This window comes from Triturus cristatus, chromosome 4_1 (genome assembly GCF_964204655.1).
Source record: "Triturus cristatus chromosome 4_1, aTriCri1.1, whole genome shotgun sequence".
Taxonomy (NCBI): Eukaryota; Metazoa; Chordata; class Amphibia; order Caudata; family Salamandridae; genus Triturus; species Triturus cristatus.
The window spans coordinates 654,847,725-654,872,151 of NC_140585.1; positions in this window are offsets into that span (position 1 = coordinate 654,847,725).

The following is a 24,427-nucleotide window of genomic DNA, read 5'->3' on the forward strand; positions in this document are numbered from 1 at the left end:
CGGCTTGGTCTCCGTGCGAGTCGATCTGGTTTTACACGCATTGCATCATACTGCGCTAATCGTACATTGCGGGTACGGGTCGATCGGGTTGATACTGGGTGCGTGTTGGTCGGTGAAAATCGCGTCGGTTTTCCGGCCGGATCACTATTTTCTCTCTGGCTAGGTAGTACGGCTTGTATTCCATACATGTCAGTTGTAATTCACTCGCGTTGCATCGTACTGCACGGGTCGTACGGCGCTGGTACGTGTCGGTCGGTATTCGGTCCGGGGCCATGTCGGTCAGTTCGTTTTGCGGCCGGAATCGGAATCGGCCCCTCTGCAGAAAAAGAACCAGAAAGTACAGATATTTTGAAAATGAATATGTTGGACACATATTACCCAAACAGAAGTCATCATCTTGAGAACATGTGTCTCTATGAAGTGCTGCTAAACTACACTTTTAAACGGAATACTACAGAGAACATCAATGATGGAAAATATGCAGTGATTGGCTCCGAAGGATGTCTGGTGAAACAAAGGAAAGGAAATTTAATTAATCACAGGAAACTGAGTTGCGACACTGCTGACAAAAGGGAATTTTACTATTTAGCCCTTTTGCAAATGTTCAAACCTGGGCGTTTAGAACTGGAATTACTTGGTGATTTTCAGAGCTATGAAGATTCATTGAATGATTTTAAAGATACCATACAATGCAGTGCTTTTGTAAATTATGTGAAAATGTTGAATGATGAAATTGATCAAGAAGCTACAATTGCAGCTGAGATTGCTAGAGACAGTTCTCAAGACAGTCAAAGTTCTGCTGTACTGAGTCAAGATCCACTAGGACAACGAATTGTTGAAAATGAAGCAGCAATTGCCATGAATGAGGTGGAAACAGCAATGTATCAAGCTCAAGAAGAAGTAATACAGTTAGGAAATTTGGAAGAACAACTAAATGTTGAATGTTGGACTTGCCCCGGATTCTAACATTGAACATAAACAAATATATCAGCAAGTGAAAGAGTAGATTGACCATGGATTACTTCATGATAAGAAAGGGTGCTCACGTACATCATTTCAACCTATCCGAATGTATGTGAGTGGTCAAGCTGGAACAGGAAAAAGTTTATTAATTAAAGTAATTACAAGTTATCTGCAGACAACAACTGAGTCGCATTTGTCTTGTGTTGTCACTGCTCCAACTGGGTTGGCAGCACATACCATTAAAGGAATTAATTTACATCGTTTACTAATGCTACCAGTAGAGCATGAGAACAAATTGGAATACCACAAGCTATCTGGAGAAGCTTGTTGTGAAGTTTCAAGAGTCCTTAAGAAAATGAAACTTCTCATTATTGATGAGGTAAGCATGGTCTCAAACTTGATGCTTGCCTTTCTGCATTTAAGAATGCAGCAAATTCTCAAAACAGAGTATGACGTTTTAATTGGAGGAAAACACGTCATAGTTTTTGGAGAACTACTGCAACTGACTCCGGTAAAAGGACAACCGGTATTTAAAACACTTGCACATGAAGATACCAGAAAGTCTCTTGGTAGTGTTGGTAACGTGAACATTTGGACATATTTTGAATACAAAGAACTGACAACAAATATGCGACAGGCAAATGATGCTGAATATGGAAGTATTCTTCAAGATATAAGAATTGGACTTCTGACAGAACATGGCAAACACGCTTTGGAGAGTCGATTACTTTCCAATTTGTTTCCAAATACAAATGTAGTTCCTGAGAAAGTATACATGAAAATTGCAGAAAATAAATCAGTGATCTGCTTAATGTCAACACTGTGCGAGTGTTCTATATTCAACAAAGAACAATTGAAACTGGAAAATGAAGAAATTATAAAAATAGAAGCTATCGATAAAATAGAGCATGAAGGAATCACTATTATTTTGATGGGAAAGTTGAAAACAAAACTGGATTCTTTAGAAAAAAAAAATTCTAAAACAGCTGGTTTAGAAAAGACACTATATGCATGTGTAAACTGTCGGGTAATTTTAAGGCGTAATTTGGATGTAGAAAAAGGATTAGTTAATGGAGCAATGGGTAAAGTGGTGGATTTTGTAATTATCAGAAAAAAGAAGGAATTGAATTTTTAAAAATTAAATTTGATCAGATTGAAGAGGTTAAAGAAATTGGTCGTTCATCAGTTCGTTTTTTGCTTGTTAAAGATTTATATGTCCGTAGGAAACAATTTCCATTTTCTCTGGCATATGCAGTGACTATTCATAAATCTCAAGGATTAAGTGTAGACAGTGCATTGGTGAACAATGGATCTACCGTATTTAAAGAGGGTATGGCATATGTTGCTTTGTCGCGAGTCAGAACATTATCTGGTTTGTTTTTGATTGATTTTGATGAGACAAAGGTTACTGCAGATGCAAACTGTGTAAAAGAGTATAATAGGTTAAGAAGGACGTATGCTCCCAATTTAGGTCAATATCCTGTATTTGAAAAGCGTGTGGTTGGTCGAAAAAGGTTTGAGAATATCTGTAGTGAAGGTGTAGAGAAGGGAAAAGAACAAGATAATGTTGTGATATCAAGTAAAAAGAAGAAGGACACTATTGAAGAGATTGTTGGTTATCAGTTTGAAAATAGTTCTGGTGTCAACTGCTATGCTAATGTAGTGGTCAATGTTGTTTTATATCTTGAAGGTTTGCAAGAACAAATTATGCAGAATCGGGAAAAAAGATTTTGTTCTCTGTTGCATTCTGTTTATGAAAAATTGACAACAGATACAAGTAAAATACAAACTGTTTCAGATGTTCGTAATCTTTTGGATGTGTGTTCTGGTTCTACACAATTTACGCAAAATATCCAACAAGATGCTCAGGGATTGTTAATGTATATGCTTACCATTTTTGAAAATGAAGGTGTAGAAATAGAAAATATTTTTTGCCTTTCTTACAAATGGGAACATCATTGTGAAAATTGCATGTATACATCTAGCACTAATGTAGGCACTGAAAGATTTCTGTATTTAACAATACCAGACTGTAAATCAGTGTTTTTCAATAAATTAGTTAAAGGTGCAAATCAAAACATGGAGTGTAGCCAATGTAAATCAGAAATGTTATCCACATTATTTAAAAAAAAATATGGACAATATATAATTTTAATGATGCAACGTTGTACAGCTGATGGAAGAAAATTGGATACTTTAATAAAGCAATTTGTAGCAACACAACTATCAATATCAGGAAGGACTTTTGTAGCAATTGCAATAATTTTCCATGATGGTCCTTCCACAACATCTGGACATTACACTGCCTATCTAAAATGTGACAAAGGCTGAACACTTTGTAATGATGCCCATTTGGTTTTCAAACAACGTTTGCCTAGTGAATTACCAAATTCCTACCTAATATTTTTAAAGGCAAAGTTTTATGAAGATAATTCACTCTCTGAGGAATTTATTATTATAATTTAATAGGATTACCATTGGACAATTTACATAAAAAGGAGTGCAAAAATACCCTTTGGCCTCAAGGAAAGGTATATGTTTGAATTATGGACTTTTTCGCGCTCATTGACTCGGTGAATATTTTAAAGCGACAACATTTGCAGTTTTTATACGTTAAAGTTATAAAATTTTGTGAGCCATAAGCATTTCATATATGTGTGATTTGTATTTTCTGGTATTTTACTGAGAATAGCATGTTGTTTTTTTTTAAACAATCTTTTTGATTGTATTTTTGGCCGCTGTTATGTGATGAGTACGATTGAAATCACTATTTCTAGTGAAATTCAATATATTCTGAGAACAGCAAAAAAGGCAAACAAATTACTTTGTTTAAATTATGCTGTGTTATTAGAAATGTATTATTACATGTTAGAACTATTGTTCCTAATTCTAAAATAAGCAATTTACCCCAATTTACATTACAAAAAACATGTGAAAAAAATGTGTACCATTTTTTATTTCTATTACTGTGAAGGTAAGTTTAACTAAGTATTAATTTGTACAATGGGCAGATCTGGAAGAAGCTACAAAGTTTGAATACGCTTTTCAAAACACCCTGTTTATACCTATGTAGGTTTTGAATCTCCCTGTCATAGGATATCATGTGACCTGCAAAAAAACAGATTTGAGTGGTTCATAATATTTCCCATTGTACCTATTGAAGGACCGCAATCATTTCAATCATTCTTCTTTGAGCATCTTTGCAGACAAAACTCTGTGCTTACCTCCTATCATTTGCAAGCAATTTTTCAAACAGAAATATGTCACTTTTTGTAACATAGTTATAGCGCAAGGCACTCTTTCATATTTAGAAAGAGAGGAAAAGAAACTCTGTGTACCTTTTCTTCTCCATGTAAATTCAACCTCATCATACACACCACTTTGCGTTGAAAGGGCATTCTATAAGTGTTGTTGTGCGTGATTGCACTGAATACACATAGAACAAGACACATCTTCAGATTTATCAGAAATCATAAATCTCGACATGTGTGTGAATGCTGCACCATTCTCCAATTGGTGTAGCAAAGCACAACAAGGAGAATTGTTTCCATTTCTCCTCATTTTTTAACCTTCAATGCATGCTAAAATGTTCAGCATACATTGAAGGAGAAAGATGCGTTTTCTGATTGTTTTTGTCAAGAAGGTGTGTCTTCCTGCACAAAAACAAACACCACATGACACAGATATCCTTGCACCATGGTGCAAGGGTGCCTGTGTCATCAGATGGTTGCAGTTTAAGCAGCCGTGCAGAGAGAAGCATAGATTTACAACATATTTATGTACATATGTTGCATCCCTGTGCTTCGGAAGTACTGCAGCACACTGCAGTTAAAGAGGTTACAGTGTGATGCTGCAGCACTTCCTCATAGTTCTGCACTTATACATTCACCATACGCTACTAATGCATTCGTTCAGTCAATTACGTACTACACATACATTCATCTAAACTTTCACACACTGACAAACAAATATAGCTCTTTTTTTAATCCAGGAAAGTTAGTTCTTGGAAGAACTTTTTTTTTCTTCTTTTTTCTTTTATATTTTTTTCTTTGTTTTTTGAACAATTTTTACATTTTGGGGGGTTTTCTTGAAAAAAAAGGAAAAAACAGAACTGGAGGAACAAAACAATGAACTTCAGGAAAAAAAAAATAGCAATGATGGTTCTCTTGCTTTCGACAGATAAGGTCAATCGACTGCTCCCCATAGCATAGTACAGCGTTGCATTTATGCAGAGCACTTTTAGGGTTGCAAACTGTGGACGGATGTCCAAGTTTTGCACAGATGGATCCACCCTTGAAGTACTTGCCTGCGAAGCGTCTGATGGAGCTGGAAGAACTCGCATTCTTCGGCATTCTTCTCGAGCAAGGTTCACCGGATGGAGGGTCCTCAGATGCTTCATCATACTGGCTCTACCGCAGGAATATTTTTTGTTGGGATCCCCATGAGAGAGCACTCGCTGGCAGATCTTACAGGTCACTAAGGTGGCATTGGTTTTGGTTTGCCCCTCAGGAAAGTAAAAAATTTCCAAACCACAGATGTATATCTTGGTTGGCGTGGTGGTTCTTCCAAAAATTCATTCTCAGATGAATGAGCAGATGCTGGTGATGCCTGCTGCCCTGAAGCCATTGTTTTTAAAAAAAGTTTGAACTAAGTGTAAACTTAGCCAAAAAAAGTTCTTCTCTGCAGAGAGATGCTCCTCCAAATAAGGTCAAAGAAGAATGATTGAAATGGGTGGGGTCTTTCAATAGTTAGAATAGGACGTGTAATGAACCAATCAAATCTCTTTTTTTCAGGTCACATGGGATCCGTGCACCGTGCACATAGGCAGCACGCACCAAGCGTGAATTCGCGAAATTGCATTTAAAAGGAATATAGTATTAGAAGTAAAAATATATTAGTTTTATAAGTAGTTTAGATTATGTCTTCAATTAATATTCACATGAAATACATATATATATGTTTAAAATAAGTGCCCAACACATACTGTATGCGGATCCTACACTACACTTGTAAAATGGCGGCTATGTTCCGCAAAGGGATCGAGAAAGGTGCACATAGGGTGTCCGAATCCCAAAAAAATTGTCAAAAAAAATAACAAACTATTAAAAATATAGTTTCAAAAATATAAAAAATATATAAAAAATAGTTTAAATAAATGTAAAAAAAAATTCAAACAAAAATCATTAAAAACAAATATTGTTTTTTAATTTTTAATAGAATTAATTGAAAAAAAAGTTTAAAATATGGTGAAAAAAAATATTTAAAAAAAATAATTAAAGGAATTGACACACTGAAATATATAGATTTAGAAATCCTATGAAAATCATTAAACATCATAGCTTTAGAGATAAGTTATAGATAGGAATTAGCATTTAAAAAACCTTTGAAATTCACTTTAAAAAAACCATAGGCTTCAGGTATGTTATAGTTAGGAATTAGCATTTAAAAAGCCTTTGAAATTCACTGAAAAAACCATAGGTTTTATGCACGTTATAGTTAGGAATTAGCATTTAAAAAACCTTAGAAATTCACTTAAAAAAACATAGGTTTAAGGGGCGTTATAGTTAGCTGGACATTTCCCTCGTACAAAACCCTAGAAATTCCCCCGTTATAGTTAGTTCAGCTAACTATAACTCGCGCCCCCGCAATGCACTGCTGATGACGTCACATATTACATCACTCATGACATGGTCAGTGACATCACTGATGACATCACGGATGACATCATCCATGTGATAAATTTGTGCATCTTCTCACACCCTAATATAACCTTTGATACACCCACTCAAAATTTCAGACGGCCATTCTCAAAACCATAGATACTCCAATACCAATAACTACAAACCCACTCATTGACTCTTAGGTCTACACACACATCCACTCACTCACCTGTACAGTCACTCATACTTACAGTCACTCAGTAGAGGACTATCATATGCATTTATACACCTATATATACACTCATGCACCGCCACTCATCCATGGAGGTACTCACACACCTAGTCAGTCATGCAAATAATTAATCACACTCCCATTTACTCACCTATACAGTTATATTACACACACAAGTTCACTTACTCATAAAAATACTACCACATTCTTACGCTCTTATAAAATCACTGATACAAGAACACACTCATCCATACAGCCACTCTCACAATCACACACTCTCACCTATAGCCATTTCTGTACTCTTACACACATATATACTGCCTTTCAGATATGTAGTTACTCACACATGTACCACTGAGATATACATACAATCACTAACACATCCATACATATACTCACCCAACCATACAGTCCATAACAGATGTACTCTTAAACCCATGCACCCAGTGAATCACCCACTCACACATCTATGCACAGAGTCATACAGAACCCACCCACACAAACACTTAGGCACCATACAGATACTCAGACAAACAATCCCCCCATGCAGCCGCTTACAAACCAACAGACAGACAAATACACACATTCACACAGTTTAGTCACTAACCCATGCATTCAGTAAGTTATGTTTAATCACTCTCTTATAGAGTCAGTCACACACCTTGTAAATCATCTAGTCAGACATATATACACCCACTCATTCTTCAACAAGCCTTTCCCTATATATACTAAAGCGTATTTAAACTTTAGAGAAACTCACAGTCAATGGATGATGTCGTCAGTGATGTCATTCAATCAGTGATGTCACTGACCATGTCATGAGTGATGTAATATGTGACGTCATCAGCAGTGCATTGTGGGGGCGCGAGTTATAGTTAGCTGAACTAACTATAGTGTGGGAATTTCTAGAGTTTTGTACGAGGGAAATGTCCAGCTAACTATAACACCCCTTAAACCTATGTTTTTTTCAGTGAATATATATATATATATATATATATGCAAAAAAGAAGCAGAGAACTCTGGGTAGTTCTCAAGTTTAGGTGGAAAGCAGCTCCTGTATAGAACACTCTCAACACCAGCGAAACTCTAGATCTGCTCACCTCAAATGTCTGTTTTTCTATCAAAATCTTTAAGCATAGGATTAGCACAGTGCCATCCACGCCGAGATAGAAAAGGACAAAGTCTTTTGCCTTTTGTACAGCAAAGTCTTTAAGCATAGGACTGGCACAGTGCTGTCCTTGCCGAGCTGTAAAATGACAAAAGCCAATTACCACTCCAGGCACAGTATTACAGCTTTGAAGTGGTAAAATACCAATCAAGCCAACCTGAAATGAGTAAAAGCAACCCCTGAATGCACACACACACACATATATATCCGCATACTTTTCAACAGTTTTACTTATACAGTCATACACCCACTCAGAGATGCGCTCACAGACTGATGCACCCACTCACAGACTCAGACACTGATACACTCACTCAGAGACCTACTTAGACACTGACACATACAGTCACATACCCACTCAGACACTCACAAACCCACTAACATACTCACACAGAGACTGATGCACCCACTCTCATACCCACTCAGACACTCATGCACACAGTCACATACCCACTTTGACACTTATGCACCCAGTCACAGACCCACTCAAAGACGTATTCATGTACTCACAGAACCACTCAGACCCTCATGCACCTAGTCACAGACCCACTGAGAGACCCATGCACCCACTTACATACCTACTCAGAAACTCAGGCACTCACTTGCATACCCACACAGAGATTCATGCACCACTCACAGACCCCACTCAGAGACTTATTTACTCAGTTACAGATCCACTCAGAGAGTCATGCACCCACTCACATACCCACTCAGAGACTCATGTTCCCATTCACATCCTAGTCATGCATTCATTCAATCATCTATGCCCCACTCATGCACTCATTCAATCATCTGTGTATCACTCAGGCACTCTTTCAATCATCCATGCACCTCTCATGCACTCATTCTAACATTCATGAACAACTTATGCACTCATTCAATCATCCACGTGTCACTCATGCACTCATTTAGTCACCAATACACCTCTCATGCACTCATTTTAACATCCATTCACTACTCATGCACACATTGTCACATCCATGCACCATTCAGGCATTCATTTAAATATCCATGCACCTCTCATTCACTCATTAAAATGGCAGTGCATGACTCATGTATTCAAACTAACATCCATGCACCAACCATGCACTCATTCAATCATCTATTCACCACTGTTGCACTCATTCACTCATCCATGCATTACTCATGCACTCATTTAATCATTCATGCACTAATTCTAACATCCATTCACCACTCAGGCATTCATTCAATCGTCCATACACCTCTCAGGCACTCATTCTAATATCTATGCACCACTCATGCACGCATGCTACCATCCATGCACCTTTTATGCACTCAAGCAAACATCCATTCACCACTCATGCACTCAGTCAATAATCCATGCATCGGTCACAAACTCATTTAATCATCAATGCAAATCTCATGCATTTATTTAATCATCCATGCACCTCTCATGAAGTAATTTTAACATCTGTTCACCACTCATAGAATCATTCAATCATTCATGCACTACTCATTCAATCATTCATGTTCCAGTTATGCATTCGTTCAAACATCCATGCACCTCTCATGCTCTCTTTTGATCATCCATGTACCTCTCATGCACTCATAATAAGATCCATGTACTAGTCATGCATTCATGCAATCACCCATGCACCACTCATGCACTCATTCTAACATGTATGCATCACTCATGGACTCATTCAATCAGTTATGCATCACTCATGCACTGATTCAATCATTCATGCACCACTCATGCAAACATTCATGCATCTCTCATGCTCTCACTCAATCATCCATGTACCTCTCATGCACTCATTCTGATATATACATGCACCCTAATGCACACATACTATAATCCATGCAATACTCAAGCACTCATTCAATCATCTATACACCACTGATGCATCTACTCACTCATTTATACACACACTTATACACACACTTACTATCCCATGCAGAAATTCATGCACCCACTCACTCATCCATGTATACAAATATGCTTTCATACTACATTCTTTATCTTTTTTTAACTGCAAAAGGCGGTTACAACAAGAACCTTTTTTAACCTGATTTTTAAAGGTTAACATTGTTTTTTTCATTTTTATGCTAACAATAGTGGCAACTGGGAGAGGAGAAATTTGACACATTAGCACTCAGAAATGAGCTAAAAACTACGAAGGGGGGGAAATAAGCTTTTATGATTTTTCGCTGCATTGCAAACAGCTGCAAAACACTGCTCACTGGCAGTCAACACAACCCCATAGTCCATGCAGTATGTGGCCATTCCTGAGAATTCTGAAGCCATATCTGTAGTAACCCCGGTTGGAGACCTCTGCTCACGCCCGCGGAGTGTGCGGAGATTTTCCTTCTCTGCGTTCCGCGGAGAATTCAAATCTCTGCACACTCCGAGAGGCGGAGCAGAGGTGGCCAGATCCCGCCTCCACCCTGCTATTAACAAGTAATTATACAATAATGAAAAATAAATTTAAAACCACTTACCTGTACTGCGGCGTCCCCGGGCTGCCCTCTTCCTCGCCATCTCGCTAATACTTGAGAAAACTGCACATGCGCGCGCACCCGTGCATGCACATTTTTTGCAAAAAATGCACATGCACCTGCTCTCTGTAACTGGTGCCGGTGGAATGCGGAAAGAATGATTAGCGATCGGAGAGCAATTCAGAAGTTATGATCTCGAACAGGAGAAATTAATATCTTTTTATAACTGCCACAGAGAGCACCCACTGACACCAGTAATTCTAAACAGCAAGTTAACAAACAAAACGGCACTTAAAGTTGCGTTAAACATAACGATAAACTGAAGAAGTAGTGACTGTTGGAATTAAAGGAATCATTTTCTACAAGAATACAACCCCACAACAATCCCCTATATCCTTGAAGGGATGCCCAAGAACTACTTGAGAACAAGTCACAGCCCTGAAGAGAGTCCCCGTAAATAGAGTGGGACTTGATACGCGTTGGCACTTTCTTACCATCAGGGGAAGAATTTTAATAGGAATATGTGTAGCTTCTTCGGGAAATATATGTACTGAATGCTTTAACCCTTTGTTACCTGAAATGCTTTTGACCCCCGTTGGGTGGTAACCTTAGTGTTTCTCGAAAATTTGATTTGTGGGTCACCGGTTGTTTCTGTTTTTGGACTGGAAATTATTTCAAGTTATTGTTATTTGTTATTTGTCATTATGTCTCAATCATGTCTGGTTTGATGTTATGTGAAGGTTATGTGTATCTGACATCTGTCTTGAAGATTCATAAAAAGAAATGATTGAAAATGAATAATTAAATGAAATAGACCAACTGACTTCTGAATTTGGTCAGAGTCTGCCTTAAAGTTAGCAGCCTACAAATGGTCAGCTAGATGTTTTGATTTTTTAGTATTCACTGGCCCAATCTAGCTGTGTGCTACAGGGCCCACCCCTTGCATTACTAACTTTTAGAAAGTGGGCATTTCCTTGCTTTACCATTCTGTGTACCTCTGACTGTTTGTGTATTCAGCGTCTGATTTTGGAGTAACAGGAGCCGGAGATTTGCATTCACTCTAGACATTCACAAGGGGGGTTGAGGTGTGCCCTGCCATGCCTGGGTGACTCATTTCTGGGCTGAATAGACCTGGTCTGCAGTTAGAGTGGTGGGAGGAGTTCGCTAGAACCTGAATAGGTTGTGTCTCCTTTGCACAGTGTTGTCTCCACCCCCTGTGGTCATGCTGCACCAAGGAAGCCAGGACTGGTTTTGGCAGGATTCAGAGACCCTTGCCACAAAGGGAACAATGACAAAAAGGGGCATAAATACTGGACCAAAAACCCCAAGACATTAGATTACTTCAAGAAACAAGAGGACCCTGCCAAGAAGAAGAGTGGAATAACTGTGTGAGGAGCGCTGCCTTTCCTGTTTGAGGGGTGGGTTGGCCTGCAGTTGCTGCTTCTGCCTATGGTGGAGGAAAAGGACTGACTCCCTTTGCCCTGCTGTGGTATCCTGCTTGTGAAGAATCTCCAAGGGCTTGTGTGTGCTTACCTCCTGTTGGAAGTCTCAAGGAGGTAGAAGATTTCAAGAAAGATCTTTGCTGGATCTTAAAGTAACTTACCTGGAAGGAGGGCTGGGAACTGTGTGAAAAACGCTGCCCCTGACTTAAGTTGGGAGTGGGACGGCCTGCAGTTGCTGCTCCTGTCTGGCGCATGGGAAAGGGCTGGACGGTCCTTTAACAATTTAGCCAAACAGCACCTGGTGGGTGCTGTGTTCACCTGGGTATACAGTAAAAGTGTGTGTAGAACGCTTTCGTTCTCAGCTAATGAAAGAAATGAAAACCTGAAAGGGCACATTATTGCCTAAAAGTCCCCTGTGCTTCATGTGGGGGAAACTTCCCTGAGCACATGTTTTTTTTTAAACTGGAAGAGGCTCTGCCACGCTGGTCCATATTGTTAGAAGGCTTTCCAAGTCCCCAGCCAGCGTGTGGGGAGTGGTGCCATCTCAATTGCAGGCTTCCTGATTCGTGGCCCCACCGGACCCCAGACGAAGAAGAGCCTTGTTGTCAGCCAGTGCCTGGGAATATTCCTGTGGACACCCTTCTCCAAGCGAGGGGGGTGTTGACGTGCCGCTGCTGAGGAGACGTTCCAACTTGTGGCTCCCTCTCTTGCCAATTGGCTTGGCCGCCCCCCTCAGATCAGGCCCCACCTGGAAGTGAAAAGTGAAGCACTGTGAAGGAAACAACTGTGTCAGACCAAGGAGATCACCCCGGGAGGCTGGCGGCTGTGCAGTTAACCCAGCTGGTCGTCTGAGGGGCCTCAGAGGGCTTCAGACTCGCCCTAGTGTGGAGAATAGTCACTGCACATTTGGCAGCTGCACCAAGCGGTCGCGGGCAGCTACGGTGAAGCACCCGGAATGTGGGGGACCCAGCGAGGTCTCCCACAGATAACCTGGAGTGATGCCTCTTCCCTAGGATTACGGAGGCACCTGGTGAGAAGTGACCAGGGGAGGGAACAAGCCCCCACAAGCTATGAGCAAACCGCCTCCCAGGGGCTCTGGTGTGCTGGACACCAAGGTTTTCACAGGGAGTTGTTCACCATACTGTGGGTTTTCCCTCACCGATTGAGGGTTCATGTGCCCACTGGGCATAGTGATATTACCTGATTATGATCGCTCTCTACTGCATTTTTGTTTCATACCCTGATGTTTTTATGACTTGTGCAACATTAGAGTATTTACTTCAGTGCACTACATGTGAAGCTATGATTATTGCCTAGTTGGCAAAGTGATTTATGATCAATGCAGTGTTATGGCATTTGCCCATTGGCAAAGTGATTTATGTGATTGTGGTCTATATGTTATATATATAATACATGTGATATTTTTATATGACCTTGTGTAGATTCTCTTTCTGTGGTGTATTTTGTGAGTTGCCAATGTGTGTGTGTGTGTGTTGCGCAAAAGCTATACACGATGCCTCTGGGATAAGCCTGACTGCTCAGCCAGGCTACCAAAAGGGTGAGTAGGGGTTATCTTGGGTGGGTAACTTCCTTATCCTGACTAGAGTGGTGGGTTCTGCCTGGCTTAGGTGCATACCCTAGCTGACCAGAAAGCCCATTTCTAAGAGCTATTTACAAGTACACATCTGCTAGCACACACACTTACCATATGCACACTCCACAATACTTCACCCTTTATGTATTGTACTTTATGCAAACACACATACAGCCATCACATGCTCTCATTGCACACGCACTGCACATTGTTACATCTCTTATGTCATGTATTTCTTACAGGCATGTATTCACCCAGTTCTTGCACTAACTACACACATACTGCACGGTATTGCTCTATCCCTGTACTATGCCTTTCCCAGGCACACATACAAACAGTGCAGAGTAATTACTCGTAAGCTGTGCAGCACTGAGTTAAGCACATTGCAGCAGAATTTAAAAGCTTGAGAGAGCCTGTAGGCCTCACTACAGAGACGCAGGGCAAAAGGTCTTGATCATTACTACTGATCACTACACAGTATGCTTCCACCATCACGCTCATGTTGCTAACTCCCGGTGAAGGCTGTAACCTTCCACTACTATGAGGGTAGTCTTTTGGGCCCCCTTACTGGTTTAAAATGACCACAATCTGTGAGACAGGCCTATGTTGGGGCACACATGCATGATCCATGTTCATCTATGACAAAAAATAGGTGCCCCTTCCTGCACAAAAACAATCCTGCCTACAATACAGGCACCCTTGCACCATGGTGCATGGGTGTCTGAGTTGGCGCTAGGGCCCCAAAATGGTACCAGCACAAGGAAAAAGAACAGGATGCACCATATTGGATAAATACGGCGCATTCCTGCCCTTTCCCTGTGACTCAGGGCAGCACAGCCAGGTGACTTGCTGCGCTGCCCTGTGACACTAAAGTCGTAAATATTGGCCTTAGTGCTTGCAGCCTGTCTCTGGGTCACATGACGGGTTGCAGGTGACAGTTGGGCTGTGTGTATTCCTCCTAGACAGCCACACACAATAGAGAGCTTAGGTGCACCTGGATAGAGCATCACTGGCAGGATGGGAGGGCAGAACTGATCACAGCCCTGCTTACACTTGAATAAGCTGTGTCCTGCCTCCCCACACACGGATGCATACCCCCTGTAGTTAGTCTGGATCCAGGACAGGGAAGGTAGGATACCTGTGGACTTCAAAGGGAAACCCCTAGAAGCTTCTTCCACTCTAAGGAAGGCCCAGCTGTAAATATTGTACTCCAGGCACAAACTCTTCAGTAAACTTCTTGACCTGTGGATACTCTGCCAGGAAGAAAGACTGTTATTCTGCTGAAAGGACTGCTGCTCTGAAGGACTACTGTCCTGCTGCCCTGCTGTGCTGATCTGTTGCCTGCTTGGGTGAGAAGGACTGGACCTGCATCTGTTGAACCCAGGACCCCAAAGTGACTACAAGAGCTATTTGGCTGGCCTCCTGAATAGAGGATCAGGGACAGAAGGCTTCAAAAACCTTGAACCCAGCACCTTGACTCTTCCTACCCTGCCAAGTGGTGTCACCTCAGTCCTCGACCCTTGAAAGTGGGCCTGAAGGTACTCTGCCAGCCCATCTGTGGAATCAACAGAATCAGGCAGTTCTTCTGCGGTACTGGGCAAACCGAAGCAGAACTGGTACATCGCTTCAGCTGCAAGGATTCTCTCAGAGCAAGGACTTCACATCAACCTCACAGCCTGCATTGGACCCGCCACTGTGCGAAACTTCACTGACGCAGGCCCTTGCAATGTAAATCTCAAATCGTCGGCAGCTTCAATGATTATGAAGGTTCTCGATTGCAGCCTTGCAGCTCTATGGAACCGTTGCATCACCTTGACTGGGTGACACATCCTCGATGCTGAACTTTGCATTGCAGGCCTTTTTCGACGGGATCCTTGATGATGATGCAGGACCTTGTATTGCAGCTTCACTGCTCATCGGAACTGACATATCACCACGGCTGTGCGACGCATCCTCAATGCTGGACCTCATAATGCTCCGCAACCAGGATTTAAAATCCTCTTGTCCAGTGGGATTAACTGGGTCCCTGTAACCTGCCCATACTCCATCGCAGTCGGATTGAACTTGTGGTTTGTTCTGGTCCGGCGTAATGAGATATTCACAGCTGGTGCTTTGTGCTTTTTGCTCTAATTTCAAGGATTTTTTTTCAAATTGCATGTCTCCAGTTCAATTGATTGGCTGTTTGTTGCTTTGGTTTTGTTTTATGTATTTAAATGTTGTCTATTGTTCTAAGTTGGTGTTTTCACTTTATCACTGTTTAATGTGCATCATAAATACTTTACACATTGCCTCTAAGTTAAGCCTGACTGCTCTGTATCAATATACCAGAGAGATGAGCACAGGTTAATAAGGAGTTTGCTTGTGACTCGGCTTGACATGAGTTGCGGTGTCTAGGACTACTACGGACCACATTTCGTTTTACGGGACGTATCAGGATCCCTGGATTCACTGAAAACCTTAAGTAAGACGCCGCTAAATACAGACACCCATTGTGGGATGGAATTATCACCACATACTATATGACTATACATAAGAAACAATAGCCTTGAAAAAGTCGTGGGTGCATTACCCATGTATGCGACGAAACAAGTATTGGCTGTTTGTGCTTACGACCAGTCACATGAGTGACAGAATAAGAAGATTATTCAACTGAATTAAAGACTCAAGACTTGTGACAACTTACTTGTCTTGTGGATACATACTGTTTTGAAAAAAGTCAATGTGTTACTGTTGATACAATCTGATTTAAATAATCTACGTGTGCTAAGGATTTTGTAAATGTGTATTTTGCAGCTCAGGCCCCATGTTCAGGAGAGGTGGGTGGTTCTCTCCTCCTTGTAGTACCGTATTAATACCATTTCCTATCAGGATAAGGTAGTGAATTTTTCCAGCAGCGCCTGTACCTGTGCCCAAATACCACTACTCGCTTGTGTTGTTGCTTGTGCCTCACCCTGACAAAGATTGAGGTTGCTTACTCGAATAGGGTTTCACCCCGTTAGAAATGGGGTCTCTAGTTGGCAGTGGTTTGCGCCCTGTCCAAGTGGGGACCCTCCCTATTGTCAGGGTAAGGGAGTCACACAGCTAAGATAACCCCTGCTCACCTCCTTGAGCTTGACACGAGCAGTCAGGCTTATCTCAGAGGCTATGTGTAAAGCATTTGTACATACACACACAGTAACACAGTGAAAACACTACAACATGAATGAGTCCACACCAATTTGGAAAAATAGCCAATATTTATCTCAATAAAATGATAAAAATCCAACATAAACATGTCATGATATCACTTTTCAAAGGTTAAATAAGTTCAGTCCATAGAAATATATGGATGCTTTTATTTTAGCACAAAGTACCTAGGGTGACTCAAATTCATAGATGAAAACAGGCACAGGGGAGGGGAGGTGAGGTGCCAGAAAATCAAAGTGGTGCGTCAGTTCCTTAATCTCAGGGGAGGTGATTCGTCGATTCCTGACTGCTAGTGGAGGTGATGGTTCGGTTCCTTACTGGAAGGGGAGGTGATTAGGCGTGGGCTTGAAGTCCCACACAAACAGCACCACAAGGTGAAAATCTGCCTGAGGATGCAGTCGCGGTCACTGGCGCCCTCTCACAGTCTTCAGAAAAAAGGTGCTGGATGTCGCAGGTGCAGCATAAAGCTGGGCTAGTAGGTGGCAAGTCTCCCAAGCACTTGCGGGTGGTCAGCAAGTCTCGTTGGCACTTGCGGGAAGCTGGCTAATCTTGCTGGCACTCGCGGGCAGCCGGCAAATCTTTCAGGTGCTCACAAGCACTCCCAAAAAAGCGGTTTGAGTGCAACAGGCAAAAATAAATTCCACTATGTTGCAGAGTGCTGAATTTATCTGGAATTTATCTGGAATGTTGCGTTCTCTGCCGAACCAGGCCTAGAGGTGATGTGTCGATCTTTGGACATGCTGCCTTGGTTCCTCACTGTGGGTCTACGTGGATGAAGAGTCGGCATCGAGGGACGATGCGTTGAAACTCCAGATGTGCTGCATTGATGCAATGATGGTGATGCAGGCGCTGCATCAATTTCACAGCCACGAACAAGGTGATGCGTTGGTTCTTCAGTGGCGGAGCTGGGGCTGCGACGGGGTGGCTTCCACAGACGTCGGTAATACAGCGCTTGGGACTCAGGTTGCGATGATTTTTCAGCTGCAAAGTAAGTTTTGTATTGATTCTTTAGCCACACAGCGGTGCTGCATCGGGAAAATGGGTGCTAAGAGTCGATGCATGAACCTTCAGAACTGAATTTGCCACCACTTGGCACCCGGGCTCTCAGCAGAAGTGCGCAGTCACTGGTAGGTGAAGTTTTGATGGCCCTGACACTTCTTAACAGAAGGCAAGCATGCACAAGCCCTTAGAGAATCTTGAAAGTAGGATACAGAAAGCAAAGTCAGACCTTTGACTTCCAGGACAGAAGCAGTATGCAGCAGGCCAGTACAACAAAGAAACAGGCAGAGTGATAGTCCCACCTACAGCATCCAGCTCTTCTTCCTTGCTTAAGTGTTCTGATTTTGGCATGTTAGAGTCCAAATACTTATACCCCGTTTTAAGGAACTTTTAAGTTCAAAGGAAAGCATTTGTAGTTCACAAGACCCGGCCTGTCTCTGACCTGGCTCCAGACACACTAAAGGGGGTGGAGACAGCTTTGTGTGAGGACAGGCAGAGACCTATTCCTCCCACCACTCTAGCTGTGGAAAGCCCATCAGGATATGCACGATGCACCACAGCTCCCTTTGTGTGACTGTCTAGAGTGAATGCACAACAGCCCAACCATCAGCCAACCCTGGAGTGGATTCTACAGACAGGCAAAGGCAGAGAATGGTTAAGCAAAAAATGCCCACTTTCTAAACGTGATACAAAAGATGATGGCAGCTAGGTATGCACTCAATTCAACAAATGCAAAAATAATTACAACAATTTTCGGATAACTTCAACACGTCAAAAATGTTGTGTGCACCTGTAAAGTGGCACGGCCAGCCACCTACATTTGAACAGAAAGAAAAAATTTCAGACAAGTGTCTAGAAATGACAGGTGCACTACAACAATGCCCAAAAAAGGGCGTACTCTAACTTTCAAAATTCATACAAAAATCATGGCAGTTTTAGTGATGTTCATAATCAAACTCAATCTATTGTTTTGACAAAATGAAACAATAAGATAAGAAATCAGGTGATAATGAAAACATGAGATGAATTTCAGATGCAGAATGATGTCTTCTGTCTTTTATTCTTTTGAGAAATAAATGTTGAAATTGAAAAAAATGTTGCTTGTAGTCAGCAATAGTAAATTCATACAGCTTCAGAACTAAAAATCCAAATGCATTTCGGACTGATAGAAAAGCCCTTCCTCAGGGGAATCTACGGATACAAACAATGGCTGTCTCAAGTTAAAGCATAATAAATCAATATATCAATATTGAAATAAGAGGGCTCAAGGAAAGTCGGAAATTAAGAAAGATTTAGATCATGTACCTGAACCGTCAAGCGAAGTGAAAGCACTAGACCCAAAGCCAAAAGTAAGTCAGAATAGACCGAACAAACGAAAAACCACAAACTACCCGATGAAACACCCATGTGTCTGAAAATAGAAAAAGTGTCAGCTAGTGAACAAACATACCTTAAATATAATACTGTGAGGATATCCGCAAAACCACATAAGGCTGTTTTTTGTGTGACACCAGCACAGAAAACGAATTATCACTGTTAAGAATCAAGAAACGTCGTGTAAGAAATACAGGGTGTAAATCTCAAGTGCTCGCGAATTATCAAATCACGTCCAGTGCACTTACCAACTGAAAGCCGCTAATGGCGTCAGTTCGAGGTTAGAAATCACCAAGTCGCTCACAAGAGGGTTAAAAGATGTCCTCAGCCTCCAGTTAAATCGGTTGGAGGCTGAGGACATCTTTTAATCCTCTTGTGAGCGACTTAGTGATTTCTAACCTCGAACTGACACCATTAGCGGCTTTCAGTTGGTAAGTGCACTGGACGTGATTTGATAATTCGCGAGCATTTGAGATTGACACCCTGTATTTCTTACACGACGTTTCTTGATTCTTAACAGTGATAATTCATTTTCTGTGCTGGTGTCACACAAAAAACAGCCTTATGTGGTTTTGCGGATATTCTCACAGTATTATATTTAAGGTATGTTTGTTCACTAGCTGACACTTTTTCTATTTTCAGACACATGGGTGTTTCATCGGGTAGTTTGTGGTTTTTCGTTTGTTCGGTCTAATCTGACTTACTTTTGGCTTTGGGTCTAGTGCTTTCACTTCGCTTGACGGTTCGGGTACATGATCTAAATCTTTCTTAATTTCCGACTTTCCTTGAGCCCTCTTATTTCAATATTGATATATTGATTTATTATGCTTTAACTTGACACAGCCATTGTTTGTATCCGTAGATTCCCCTGACGAAGGGATTTTCTATCAGCCCGAAATGCATTGGGATGTTTAGTTCTGAAGCTGTATGAATTTACTATTGCTGACTACAAGCAACATTTTGTTCAATTTCAACATTTATTTCTCAAAAGAATAAAAGACAGAAGACATCATTCTGCATCTGAAATTCATCTCATGTTTTCATTATCACCTGATTTCTTATCTTATTGTTTCATTTTGTCAAAACAATAGATTGAGTTTGATTATGAACATCACTAAAACTGCCATGATTTTTATATGAATTTTGATAGTTAGAGTGCGCCCTTTTTTGGGCATTCTTGTAGTGCACCTGTCATTTCTAGACACTTGTCTGGAATTTTTTCTTTCTGTTCACTTTCTAAACGTGGCATTTTCAAACACACAAATTAAAACCCAAGATGAATTTTTAAATTTTGAGTTCAGAAACCCCAAACTCCAATCTATATCTGTAATCAATGGGAAATTACACTTAAAAGATATTTCAAGGCAATCCTCATGTTACCCTATGGGAGAGATAGCCCTTGCAATAGTAAACGTGAAATTAGCAGTATTTCACTATTAGGACATGTAAAACATAAAAGTACAAAGTACACTGCACCTTGCCCATGGGGCTGCCTTGAGCCTACCTTAGGGGTGATTTACATGTAGCAAACGGGAGGGTTTGAGTCTGGCAAGTAGGCGCACTTGCCAGGTCGAAATGGAAGTTTAACACTGCACACACAGACACTGCAGTGGCAGGTCTGAGACAAGTTTGCAGGGCCGCTCATGTGGGTGGCACGATCTGTGCTGCAGGCCCACTAGTAGCATTTGATTTACATGCCCTGGGCACACCTGATGCACTTTACTAGGGACTTACTAGTACATCAAATATGCCAATCATGGATAAACCAATCGCCAATAAAATTTACATAGGGAGCACTTGCACTTTAGCAGTGGTAAAGAGCCCATAGTTCTAAAACCAGCAAAAATGAAATGCAACACACAGTCGAAAAACAGGAATTCAGAAGCAAAAAGTCAGGGGAAATCATGCCAAAGATGCCAGGTCAAACACCCCCCTGAGTGAGTAACCCAATTTCTCACAGTCGATTTTTTGTATTGTACTTCTTGTTGGTTGTTCAAAATCAATGCGAATTTTCTGGGGGTACAAGTCGGTAGTTATGGATTTGATTTGACTTAATAGTTCATAGCATTTTTATTAGGAAGAAGTGTGTACACTAAAGATATATATGTATAGTGATATTCTCCATGCATGGCATAAATCTGTATGAATGCTAGAGGGCATGATGAAAATGTTTGTTGTTGGTGTTATCATACATGAGGAAGGGTTCCTCACTATGTCTAGCAGTTGGATTATGCGTCATATTTATTTCTTGGAATATTTTAGGAGCTTCAGGGTGATCAGTTGTAGCTTTTTTGGTGCTTTCTAGTCATTTTTTAAAATCTGGGATACCTGATAGTAGTCCTGTAGTGTACTCAGCTACCTATGGTAAGATATTTTATAAACTGTTCCTGTAGGTTCTTGGAAACAAGTGCTTGCCCATTTATGGTATTGAGAAACATTTTTCACTTCTATTTTTGTCATGTTTGGAGGGTGTTTATGATCTCTAACGTTAATTACTACATTGTTTCTAGTAGTAGCCCTCCCATAACATGCAGTAGCATAGGACTTTCCAATGTATGTTTTCTGTGCTTGTGCTCACTTGACTCTCATGTGCGACAGTCCGTAAGAGTATTCCTTTTTGGGAGGTCATATAAGTTGCTCTTTCTGCCATTACATCTGTATATTTCAGAGATGTATATCAATTAAATAGTTTTGAAATTATATTTGATATAATATTGATATGTAAATGTGCATTACAATTGTTTTACATGGTATACTTACATATTTTCTGACTTGATTATACATAATTGTTTCTCCGGGTTCTCTTTCTTTTTGTCAAGTTTATATTCACCAAGATAAAAATTCATGTGGGATGACTGTGAGATGAATTACAAAGTCTTCACTTTGCATCTTCTATGACAAATGGTCAGGTGGAGAATTTTGACAAATCACTGGCCAGCATAATTGATGTTTTGAAGAGGAAGCGGGATAGACTTCTATCATGCTTACCTTTTGCCTATTGCGAAGGTGTAGAAGGAGTATGTTTCATCACATTTGAACATTTTATCATGTCTTCTCCAGTGTAAGCCTTACCCTGATGAAGGGCTAGGAAGGAAATTCAAGTGTGTGAATTGTGCTCTGAGCTTCAGGATGGAGACTTTAATTTGCATCCATGACATCACCAATGCAGTTTTGTTTGAAAAGCAAGGTTTACTTTATGTCTTGATGGAGTGTTTTTTTCTATATCTTAATCTTCAGGTATAATCATTAAATAACCCCTGCCATTGGTTGTATAGAACTTTGATTGTCGAAAGGTAGAAGTAAAAAAGAGTGATCATCTACATCAAGACATATAGGCAATATAATCACTAAAGACATTAAGTACAGTCAATAAAGAGACTTTTGTGTGAATTAAAGGGTTTTATTAATCTATTATTTTGTTTCATTAGTTGTTTAATAAGCATTAGTCTTTAAAGATAATCAGAAATTAACATAATCCAATAATCAATATTTCAATATAATAAAAAAATAAAACATTTGTAAATATAACAAATACTTTTGTAATAATACCGCTAAGCATGTTCCATAAAGGAAGTTCCCTAATCTAATTTAAATTGGAATGAAAATAGAATAAGGTGTCAACTCAGATACCCAATAAAGAGTTCTGATGAGAGAAATAAATGCATAAGCATAAAGTCTTGCATAACAATTAAAGAATGATCAAGTTGGAAAGTATTTTGAGCTAGATTTCAACAGACAGAAAATAAGCTAAGCAACCTCCCACGTAGAGAGGTGTAGTCTCGAGAAGCTTAGAGATGGATATGCAGCATATGCAACTGAGAGAAGCCCCCTAAGAGAAAAGCTCAAAAGAAAAAAGCCTCTCCCGCTCTAGGAATGCGCAATATTATAAATATACAGGTGGATATTTTCAAGAGCGTGCGATAATCATTGCCAACCCAGGCTAATGCAATTTTACATAACGCAGTCTATCGTGGGAAACTAATGCCATGTTAACGGCGTATTCTCAACATGTCGCCAACAGGCAATAGTTCCCCCATAACGCTTCAAATGTCCACGTTAAAATTACCGGGATGCCGATAATAAAGGAAACCCGAACGTGAAAACAGTTGCGATGGGCCAAACAGCGATAAAAATATCAGCGATAATCAGCACCAGGCTTGCTGTTCCCATGTCAGGCGGTAAAAAACAAACAAAAAAAACCATACAAAGAACTGAGAAGCACCATGGAGGGAGCTGAAGCAACTACAGAGGCCAACCAGTACCCCACAAACCCCCCGGAAGACCAGCCAGGGAAGAGCTGAGCGGGTGTGCAGCCTGCGATGATGCAGTTGCCTGGAGGCTGGACGGTGACTTGTGGTGCACAGAGGTAGTGGCACCTGTGGCACTGCGCCTGGCACGGGATTACCGCCATGTGGCGATGACTTGCGGTGCAATGAGTTAGTTCCAATTGAAGAGCTGGGCAGGTGTGCAGCCTGCGATGATGCAGTAGGGCTGGAGGTCGGGGTGGATTTGATTTGGGTGAGACCTGCTGGACCACAGTGTAGGCCGAAGGGAGCAGTCAGCACACACAGAACTCCGCGGTGCCGCTGGGTGCGCTGGGGGCCTGTTGTGCAGAAGCCAGCGATCGGCTGAGGAGGCTGCCAGGCTCGCGGGCCACGAACATGAAGATTGCACCGGCACGTGGTGATCCCTCTTTGAGACACGCCGGTGGTGGCAGGTGAGCAGTGAGGCCTGGGTGCGCAGGGGAGGGCAATCACCGCTGGGCGCAGGACGGGTCTACGGACCAGCGGGCTGGGGTGCAGCAGCTGCACAGGATCGTGCAGGCACCACCGGTAACAGCGGCGGCCTCGTGGCAGGGTGATGGGCTCTGCACTGGTAGACACGCCCCTACAGGTGATGACGAGATGTGCGCCGGGTGGTGTGTGATGTGGCCACCTCGTCGTCGGTGTAAATTTGGCTGTTGAAGGTGGTCGGCCACATGTGTGTAGGCCTATGGTCAGGATATGGCAGACACAGAGACACACGCAGAAGGTCCGCTGTCTTGTTCTGACCTGCCTCGGTGCTAGTCCGGGGAGTGGTCCTGGGGGTAGGGGTGGTGGCGGTGGGTGTTGTGGCCCTCCTGGGTCTCCAGGCTGCATGATTAGTAGCTCCATGGCATCTGTTGGTCTTCAGAGGTGGCTCTGGGCTGGGCTCCCTTTCTATTGCAGGTTTTCGTCCTACTTAAGACCAGAAAAAAGAAGGCCTTATGTCCCTGCTGCTAACGTGTCTTATTGCCTGTTTTTGGCCCGCATCGCCGATCTGGCTGGTCATTGAGAATATCGCGAAGTGGTGTTATCTGGAGTTTTTGGACGG